The 10,258-nt window shown below is 55.5% G+C and overlaps 1 protein-coding gene and 1 long non-coding RNA gene across 11 annotated transcripts in view; one reads left to right on the top strand and one right to left on the bottom strand.

Annotated features, from left to right (window-relative positions):
* The window catches only part of SLC45A4 (solute carrier family 45 member 4), a 67,091-nt gene extending 61,246 nt beyond the window's left edge, over positions 1 to 5,845 (bottom strand). For 4 of the 10 annotated variants that reach the window (XM_086337526.1, XM_086337515.1, XM_086337524.1 and 1 more), the window contains exons 1-3: positions 5,599 to 5,844; positions 4,776 to 4,837; positions 2,329 to 2,435 (exon numbers count right to left, since the gene is read on the bottom strand). The gene's annotated coding sequence lies outside the window, so the exon portion shown is untranslated. Of the gene's footprint in view, positions 1 to 2,328; positions 2,436 to 3,760; positions 4,663 to 4,775; positions 4,838 to 5,598 lie in introns of those variants that run through there. The other 6 variants (XM_086337527.1, XM_086337516.1, XM_086337525.1 and 3 more) reach the window with 5 other exon arrangements.
* On the top strand, positions 4,858 to 9,465 carry LOC147359732 (uncharacterized). The gene is made up of 3 exons (XR_015141170.1): positions 4,858 to 5,050; positions 7,883 to 8,014; positions 8,514 to 9,465. It is a non-coding gene; the product is annotated as an uncharacterized LOC147359732 (long non-coding RNA).
* The last annotated feature ends 793 nt before the right edge of the window (positions 9,466 to 10,258 follow it).

The following is a 10,258-nucleotide window of genomic DNA, read 5'->3' on the forward strand; positions in this document are numbered from 1 at the left end:
CCCGCTTCTTAGGGTGAGGCCCTGCTTCCCAAACCCCGACCTGCCAGGCTCCTCTGCACCCCCAGCCCAGGGGCCCTCGCCCTAGAGACCAGCAGCGGGTACACTCTCCTCCCTGCGGACACTCTTCCTGGGCCCGAGAACAGAGCTGGGCAGAGTAGGCTGATGGATTCCCCCAGGGGGAACAAAAACCTCTTTAACTCACAGCACTGGTTCACAGGCTTGCATTTTAACCCAACCGAATAAAAATGCATTGCCACTAACCAAAACACACTCGTGTACGAGATGTACCGTCCTGTGCCCTTTAACACAGTCCATCTAGGAAACCCCAAACACCCCAGCACACGCAGAGGAGCACAGAAGCCACCATCTAACAACAGCCTGCTGCTCCATCCACCAAGCCCGGCCCAGTGACAGAGCAGCACTCTACAGCCCGTGTGCAAACGCCAAGCACCCTCGGGGTTCTCGGGTGTGGGAGACTCTGAGTTCACAGATCCTCAGGGTTATCCTGTCTGTGACACGGCCGGTGGTCAAGTCTACTGGCCCCCACCCCCCTACCCAACTCCTCGCTACCAAGGTCACCTTCACATTCTGCCTTCCTCAGTCCCTGTTGTGAGTCGGGGGGTACCGGCATCAAGGACAGGGGGATAATTACTTTAATGGAGGCACTTTAAAGGGACCCAGCCAGCTCTTTAAGACACATTCTGCCTATGTGTAGTTATCAAGTAATTATCAAGACCAGCAATACATTTCTGCTTCTGTGATCAATTCTGTACTGATATTTACAGTGATGAAAATCTCTCCTGGGGGACCTGCCTGGTGATCGGGAATCCGCCTCCTGGTGTAGGGGGTGTGAGTTCAATCCCTAGTCAGGGAACTAAGATCCCACATGCCGTGAGGCAAGTGGGCCCATGTGCCCCAACTACTGGGCATGTTCACCACAGCCATAAAGAAACAGCACCGAGCCCGTGTACAGAGGCAGTCATAAATAAATAAATACTTTTAAAAAATTTCTTCTGGATTAACACAGCTTCACAATCACAGAAATGTTTTAAACTGCAGTTTAGGTATACTCTGGTGACAGAGAAGTGTGAAGAACGATCAATAAAAGGCTTTCAAGTATAAAAGTGCATGATATTAAAATTCCACAAGGAAACATGAAGCAAGCACACAAGATGAAGAAAAGACACGTGTGTTAAAACTGTTAAAAACAGTCTGCTCCTTTTTGCAAAGGGTGAGGGTGGGCTATCAGATCATTAGAGTGCTATTTTAAGTGAAAAAGTCTAGATGGCAACTTAAAAATGTGTCCACAGTTTTTGTTATTTCACAGAACAGGGGAAGAAAGTCTGAAGATCTCTGCTTTAAGGGAATGTCGCTCTGAAGCACTCCTAACTTAACAGGTGATCGCAATGATGAGAGGGCTGCCTTCCAGCCCCTCAGCTGGTTCCCCCCCTCACCATCCCCCCAGCGTCCACATCCCAAGTTCATCCCCAAACCCCTCCCCTCAAAATAACTGATGGAAAAACACTCCTCTTTCCAAACCAAAAATCACCTCCTCTTTTGGATAAATGTGTTTTCCTAAAATGGTGAGTAAAATGTTGTTTGTCTAAAACTGTACAGGAAAATCTGTATGTAAAATCTCATCAACCATGACATCTGGACCCGAATCCACTCTCTTCCAATCCCTCTTTATCTAAGGGTCTGTTATGGATTTTGCGCTCAAGACCTTCCTTTCTTTCCATTGGGAAGAATTTGGTCACCAACTAATTCAACGAGCTCCAGGATTCAAGGGTGAAGCCCCAGGAGAGACCCTTCAGCAAACTCCAAAAACTGCAAACCAGCTGACAGAGAATCCCAGGCTGGAAGGTACTTCTTGAAGGCAGCACAATAAAGAGCCTCTCGGGCACTGGTTCAGGAATGCGGCTTCCTCACTGCCAGTGAAATCCTGCAACAGGTTTGGGAGGAGGCAAACAACATCGGCCCAGGTGGAACAAAGCCTCCCTCACCTGGGCGCAGGGCCAGCAGAGTGGGGAAGTGAGGCCAGGGCAGCCTTGCACAGGGACTCGAAAAGGCTCTGCAAACCCTCCAGCTGTGGTGGGGGTGGGGGGGGTCCCACTTTGGGACAGCCAGCACCCCACCCTGCACTTGGGGGCAAATGCCTGGCACAGTGCACACCCTCATTTGGGGGCTCCCTGCAGGTCCAGCTATGGACTCTGGCGACCTGTCTTTGCTTGAGGTTCCAAACTAGCAGAAGAGAACTCAGAGCCCTTCTCTCCAACCCTGAGGACCTGTTTCCTTTCCCACCATCTCTAGCAGCAGCAGCGTGCTTACCCCAAGATGAGCAAGCTCAACAGAGGACCCAGACAGACCACCGTCCGCACTTCCGGGCGTCACATCCGCGTCGAGTGTCCGGGCTGTGTCTCTGCGCTACTGCCGACCTGGGTGTGAGGGGAACACTGTCGGTGCCCTGAAAATAGCAGGAATCACACTGCTGCCCTGCAAGCCTGCAGCTCTTAATCTTCTTAAAATGCTTCCTCTGAAAGTCACTTGCCAAGCAGCAGCTTCACAAATACTATGAGGCCCCCAGGGAACGTTTCCAGGGTCACCACTACCTAAGTGGCAGGGGGTTGAAAATGACGGCCGTGTGGTCTGGTCTGAATGCAGGCAGGGAAGCTTCCTTTGTGCACACGTTCAAATGTCCACAATCTCAGAGTTAGCTGGAAGTGCCTTACTTCACAAGGGTTAGCATTTAATACTCTTAAAAAAAAAAAAGCCACTCGAAGCACATTTTGAAACTTCCACATTAAAAAGATCCTTGTTCATTGATTTTGGTGGGATAACTAAGCTAATCTAAACAAGGGGACCTTGTGCGGGCAGGGGTGGGGGAGGGGCGGTGGGCCTGGCCTGGGAGCCCCTGCCCGGGGGTCCTCTCCCACCTCCTTTCTCTATGGCCGCTCTTCCTCTGGGAGGCTTTTCCCCTCTGGTCAGATTCTCACTCTGCAGCGCTAAAATGCTCTCAGGTTTCCTGGCTTGGAGATGAAGGCAACCCTCCTAATGGGGTTTCGCTGAGTGTCTCTTCATCAGCGGAATTATGTTGTGATTAAAAAAAAAGAAAATCTGGGAAACCAGAGGAAGCAAGCGTGGAGCAGCACCCTGGCCCGTCCTCAGCGGGAACTCGGCTTCCAGCGCGTTCTGGCTCCACAAATTACAGACACGGCTCTGCCAGGGGTGTTCCCGGGGAGGGCACTGCAATTTGGGGTTGTCTGCCACCTACTGCGCTCACCAGTCACCCTTACTCCGTGCCAGGCCCACAGGCTGTTAAGTCACGAACCACCCCTGCCGGCTACACAGGACTGGGCTGCTGGGCCCCAGAGGAGGAGCAGGGGAGGCCAAGAGGGTGCAGACGAGGGACGGGGACCAACGGGCACCGCCGTCAGGACATGCCAGCAAAGCCCAGACCCCAGCGAGTCCGTCCACTCTCCTCCCCACCGTCCCTCTGACAACACGGATAAAACCAATCCAACACCAAGCAGCCTGAACGCGGGCGAAAATGCCTGTGTGTGCTCTCTCCACTGGGGATGGGGGAGCAAACGGCCGTTGCCGCAGCCCCTCCTCCCCCGCAGACCTGCAGGGCGGGCTCTCCCAGCTCCGAGAGGCCAGGGTCCTGTTGCCAGGCTCCTCCCGCCCCTGCCCGACCTCCAGCAAGCAGCGCTGAGGGCAGGGAAGAGCCCCAGGATGTTAAAAAAAAAAAACTGCCAGGCACCTTGGAGATCGCCCAGTCCAATCTCTGCTCTGCTTTTCCAATGCGGCACGGGCCGAGGCTGCAGCACGCATCTCAGCCAGGGAAGCAGGCCCACTCTCACAGGCCCGGAGCCCCTGGGCAGCCTCCCCGGGGGGACATCCAGGCCACACATATCCTCCACTCAGGGCCTAATATGCATTTCAAATGCGTCTCAAACTAGCCCCTACTTTCCTTTACAGCTGCTGCCCATGATTTATCAATTAGCCCGAACGGGACTGAAATTCCAGATTTTTAAGACAACCGACTCCTCCCTCCCCGCCACTCCAGAAGCCCCAGCATTCTGCAGCCGCAAGGATCTTCCCACCTGGGACCTACACAGCTCCAGGCCACAGCCGCTGCCTCTCCCCACCTTTAAGTGGATTCTGCAAAACCTCTTGAGCATTCAATAAACTCTTACTGTTTCTCTGAATACATAATTCAGATCCACTAGAAAACTGAGGAAAAGTATTCATTTTTAAAGGCGGCTAGGGTCACTCTTTTGGATGCCCTGCCATTTAATACACCGCATCAGGGTAATACACCAATCCTCCAGCTTTTTATCGTCTTCCTTTTTCTCCTACTACAGGCGCAAAATATAAGAGCTGAAAGATTCCCCCTTACCCTACCACTGAAGTGCAGAGCACACTCACAGAACGCCGGAAGATCGACCTGGCTTTTCCCAGGAGCAGGCTTCGATTCTGACAATCATTTGACCCCACAACTATGGCTTCGATCACTCATTTTCTAAACCCTCATCCCTTCCCAGGCCTCAGGCTAGGAGATGCCCCCCAAACCAGGAGCGACCAGGCCCCTTTTGGCTGGAGTCAGATGAGGAAACCGATGGGGTTGGATCGCTCAGTGCCCCCATTTGGAAAGGAAAAAAAAAAAACTCACACTCCCTAGGAGATCAAGTGTGTACCCCCGCCCCCATCACTAGGAATGATTAACTGGGAGGCTGTGCTTTTTTCAAACCACCACCCCTCCCATTTTGACATACCTCCTCTGAAAAAGCCCTTTGCTGGAAGGTGTTCCCCCGCAGCCCAGTCAAGAGCACACACCCTGGGGAGGAACGGGTTAAGTTCAAGAGCTCTGGGAGGCGAGCCGGCTCGGGAAAGGGAGAGCGGTGCAGAGATGCAGACAAACGTGCGGGGACTTCTGCAGGGCAGGGGCTGGGGACCTGGGTGTACCAAGGCATTGGCCCCTCTTCCCCAGGCACAGCTTGGCTGCGGGAACGGAGGTGTCTTCAAAGGGGCAGACCAGAGGACGGTGCAGGTAAAACAAACAAAACACAGGGGCAGCCCCGAGTGTGGCCGCCCTGCGAGGCCACAGGGGACAGGAGGGTTTCAAGCAGAGGGAACAGTGGCTGAACTCAGAAGTTGGCGACGTCAGGCCGAGGGCGCGGGGCAGGGTCGGGACCGAGGTGGCCGAGGCGCCAGGCTTCCTGCGGGTAGAGTAACCCGAGAAGACTGGGGTGGGGGATGCCGAGGACTGCGGCCGGGGCAGGGTCCAGGGGAAGGCGCACCCCGCGGGGAGGGGCCCGAAATGCTCCAGGAGGCTGGGGCGGGGGTGGAAGGGGACGGAGACGAGGACGGGCAGGTGCACCCCGGGCAGAGAAGGGAAGGGGCCGAAGCCCGGGGCGGCTGTGCGGGCGGGAGCAGGCTCTCGGCCGTGGCGTGGGGGGCCTCCTCCCCGGGGAAGGGATGCCGGAGCGGGCCGGGAGCCGGCCCCGGAGCTCGAGGCCGGGGCCACGCGGGGGCCGGCAGCGGCAGGTGCCGGGAACCCAGGTGCGGCGGGGTCGGGGCAGCGGGCCGGCCGCTCACCTGTCTCCTCCGGCCGGGGCCGCGGGGCGGCGGCGCGGCGGGGCGGCCGGGCCGGGCCGGGCGGGGGCGGCGGGGGGCGCGGCGCTCCGGGGGCGGCGGCGGCGGCAGGGCCCGGCGGCGGCTGCTCCTCAGCTGGCCGGCCGGGCGGTCAGTCAGCGAGAGACGCGGGCGCGAACGGAGCGCTTGCGAGGATGCGGCCAGCGCGCGGGGACAACGCCGCTTTATCAGGTCGGAAACAGCCGCCGCGCGCCGCTTCCGCTGACGCAGCGCCGCCCGAGCTCATGACTATGCAGCAGCCGCCGCGGGGGGCGGGGCGGGGCCCGAGCCGCGCACGCCTATTGGTCTCCCCGGGCCCCACCCACCGTCACGCCCCGCCCCGGACCGGCCCCGCCCCGGACCGGCCCCGCCCCGGACCGGCCCCGCCCCGGCCGCATCCCGCCTCCGGCCTCTGGCGAGGGTCTGCGGTTCGCCCCCAACCCAGCTTCTCCAGACTTGAGTGCAGACCCTAACCGGGAGCCGTGACCCCAGACTCTGGCCGCGCAGGTGCCCCTTGGTAGCCGCGGGAGGGAGAACCTGCCACCCTCGCCCCTCCCCGGTTCACCCCGGTCCTGCCTCTCCGCTAACGCCTCCTGGAAGAGGGTCCTAAGAGCCTCGCGGCCCGCCACCAGCCTGGTCCCTCTGCAGACAGCCTCCTCCCATCCCACTCTCCCTCCATCCCCCGGCCTGACGGGTGAGATGGGTTCCGCCACCAGGTGCGACAGCAAAACCCTCCCCTCGGTTTCCCCTACCTGCCCTGGGCCTTCTTCCCAGCCCCATACCACCCCCAACCCCCACGCTAAGTGTGCCCCCCCGCTGCCCACCCCCTGCCCTTTCCAGCCTTTCCAGGCCTGGAAAGAGGGCTAGAGAGGACCTGGACCAGGGGGCCTCCTACTCGCAGACCGACCCACGCCAGGGGCACCAGTCCGGTATCACCCAAGAAGCAGAGTGGCTATAGTCCCTAGGATGGGACTTCTGGGAACCCCTGGGGACAAGGTCGGAGGAGGCAGCTTGAGAAACGGATGGTAAATTGGGCTGAGGTCAGACAGCCCTGTGCCAGTGCCAGGGTTTAAGTGGTGCTGGAGAAATTACTTCACCTCTCAGAACCTGGGTGTCCTCATCTGTAACGTAGAGATCACAAAATCCTTCTCATGGAGTTGCTGAAAGGATTGAGAAATAAAGTGTACAGCACAGCCTACAGAGCAGGAAAAATGGAGAAATCTGACAATATTAAGTGTTGGCAGGGAAGTGGAGCAACTGGAACTCTCATAACCCTACTTGGTGGGGATGCAAATTGGTGCAGCCACCTTGGGAATCTGCTTAGAAGTACTGGATTCTATGTCAAACCTGTGACCTCCTTGATGCGTACTTTCTGTGATCCTGTTTTTGTGCATAGCAGCACTGTTTGTAATAAACAGAAAGTGAAAATTACCCAAATGCTTATCAATCATAGAATGGATGTATGAATTGCAACATATTCATACAATGCAATGACAATGAATAATCTGTAACAATAGACAATATGGGTGACTCTCACACGCAATATTTTTTCTTTTTTTTTTTTAATTTTAAGGGAGTGTGTTGCCATTTCCTACTCCAGGGAATCTTCCCAACCCAGGGATCAAACCTGCATCTCCTGTATTGGCATGCAGATTCTTTACCACTGAGCCACCCTTACACACGACTTTAAGAAGAAGAAAAAAAAAACAGACCCTAAAGCTTACAGAATTCTATGTGGATAAATCAGTAGAAGTGTACAAATGGTGGTAGAAGTCAGAATAGTGGTTAATCTTGGAGGGGAGAGTGCCAGAGCCAGGACATGGAGGGAATATCTGGGGAGCTGATGAGGTTCTGTTTCCCGATCTGGGTGCTGGTTACATGGATGTATTCAGTTTATGGAATTTTCTCCAGCTGTGCATTCATCATGTGTGAACTCTTCAGGGTGCATGTGATGCTTCAATGAAGAGTTAATAAGAATATCTGGCGTGTATGTAGTAAGAACCCAAAGTTGCCCCTGACACATTGAGGGTGCTCACCACTGTCTATCTATCCTTCCCTGCCGGGTTTTGGCTCCTATGGTCAGAAGATGGAGGTGGAAGCAACTCCAGCTGCATGTCCTGCATGTCCTCCAGCTGCACGGGCACCTTATTTCACGTCAGAGTCATCTGCAAATGAGACTTCTGACAATACCCAACTCACAAGTCATCTTGAGGATTCAAAAATGCTATTTATTTAATTTTGGCTACAGTAGGTCTTTGGAGAAGGAAATGGCAACCCATTCCAGTATTCTTGCCTGGAGAATTCTATGGACCAAGGAGCCTGGTGGGCTACAGTCCATGGGGTCACGACGAGTCGGACACGACTGAGTGACTAACACAGGGTAGGTCTTCATCACTGTGCGGGCTTTTCTCAAGCTGTGACGAGTAGGGGCTGCTTTCCAGTTGCTTTCTGAGGGCTTCTCATTGTGACGGTTTCTCTTGCTGCGGAACACGGGCTCCAGAGCTCAGGCGCAGTAGTCGTGGAGCGTAGCTTAGTTGCCTCGCGGTATGTGGGATCTTTCCAGACCAGCGATCAAACCCCTGTCTCCTGCATTGACAAAAGAATTCTTAACCACTGGACCACCAGGGAATTCCAAATAATGCTTCTTTAAAAAGACTTGAACTTCCCTGGAGATCCTGTGGTTAAGAATCCGCAATTCCACCGCAAGGGACATAGTTCCCAGTCAGGGAACTAAGATTCCACATGCTGTGTGCCATGGCCAAAAAATTTAAAAAGCAGAAACTCGATACAGTAAGAACAGCCTAAGGACTTAATAACTTTGTTTAATTATTCCCTAAATGCTGGTGTTTACTGAATCTTCTTTATTTTCATTCATTCAGCAGGTAATTACTGAGTGCCCGCCATGTGCCGTGTACCATGCCAGGTGCTAGGACCAGAGCTGGCAGCAAGATGTACTGTCTATCCTTAAGGATCCCATGGTGGAATGGGAAACAGATGGCCATCCACCACAGGATGGATGCAAAAACTGTGAGACAGTCCCAGGTGGCGCTAGTGGTAAAGAACCCACCTGCCAATGCAGGAGACATAACAGACACAGGTTCGAACCCTGGACCAGGAAGATCCCCTGGAGGAGGGCGTGGCAACCCACTCCAGTATTCTTGCCTGGAGAATCCCATGGACAGAGGAGCCTGATGGCTATGGCCCTTAGGGCCGCACAGAGCCAGACGCGACTGAGCCACAAAGCACGGCGCACGACGGACTGATAGCACCTTACTAGTGCTGTGGCCACGGAGCCCAGCACAGGATCTGACCTAGAGCAGGCTCTCCATGACTGTTTCTGCAAGAGTAAATAAACGCAATCGCCTCTGTAATCCGGAGCTCCACAGAGAGATTAGACAGAGAACAAAGTTAAGGAAAAGCCCCCAGTGTGCACGGGCCCAACGCTCTACGTGTGCGAGTATGCCTGTGTGCATGTGTACCTGGGCACACATGTGCATGAGGGCCACGGGCAGAGCCACTCTGCCAGCACTCCGATCTAGCCTAACCAGCCGGGTCCTCATCCAGGAGCCACCACCAAGTAAGGTGTTGTGGACTGTGTGTTTGTGTCCCTTCAAAATTCATCGTGAAGCCCTAGCCTCAGCGGGATGATATTTGAAGATGGGTCACGGGGAGTGGGACCTCCTTAGTGGTCCAGTGGTTAGGACTCCCCACTCCCAGTGGAGGGGATTCCTTCCCTGGGCAGAGAACTAGATCCCACATGCTGCAGCTGAAGATCCTGTACTCTGCAATGACGCCCCAGTGCAGCCAAATAAATTTTTTTAGAAATAAGTATTTTATCTGTGGCTGTGTTGGGTCTTTGTTGCTGTGAGTGCTTTCCTCCAGTTGTGGCGAGCAGGGCTACTCTGTAGTTGCAGTTCTCGGGCTTCTGTTGTTGCAGACCACTGGCTCTAGGACACACGAGCTTCAGTGGTTGCAGCGTGTGGACTCAGGAATTGTGGCTCCTGGGCTCTCGATGGCAGGTTCAGTAGTTGTGGCGCACGGGCTTCGTTGCTCTGTGCCACGTGGAATCTTCCCAGATCGGGGATTGGACCTGTGTCTCCTGCATTGGCAGGTGGATTCTTTACTACAGAGCCACCAGGGAAGCCCCCAGATAAATATTGAAAAGAACTCGTCAGGTCACGGGGTAGAGCCCTTCTCGTGGGACTAGTGCCCTTGTGAGAAGACACGGGAGAGCCGGCTCCTGCCCTCGCCACATGCGTGCAGCAAGGAAGGCAGTGTGAGGGCACAGCCAGGGGGAGGGCCCCCAGGACCCTCATCTCAGACCACAGCATCCAGAACTGGGGGAGACAGGTGTCTGCTGCGGAAGCCAGCCAGTGTGTGGCCTCGCAGTAGCAGCCCAAGCTGCCCAAGACGGGCTGGGTGGTGTGTCTACAGCCCATGGCCACAGCATCCAGCTCCCCAGGGTGACCTGGGAACGGGGCCGACGGGGATCCCACCCACCCGGACTCTCCTTCCCCCTCTTGAATGAGTGGACCACAGTCCTGTGAGGACAGAGCGGGCACCAGCCCTCTTGGCCTGGGCTCAGCTGGCCTGGCTCTAGATAAGGATGTGCGTGGGCACCTAC

The sequence above is a fragment of the Bos grunniens genome, chromosome 14, assembly GCF_055505025.1.
Source record: "Bos grunniens cultivar Pamir isolate PY7600 chromosome 14, Bosgru_T2T1.0, whole genome shotgun sequence".
NCBI classification, from domain to species: Eukaryota; Metazoa; Chordata; class Mammalia; order Artiodactyla; family Bovidae; genus Bos; species Bos grunniens.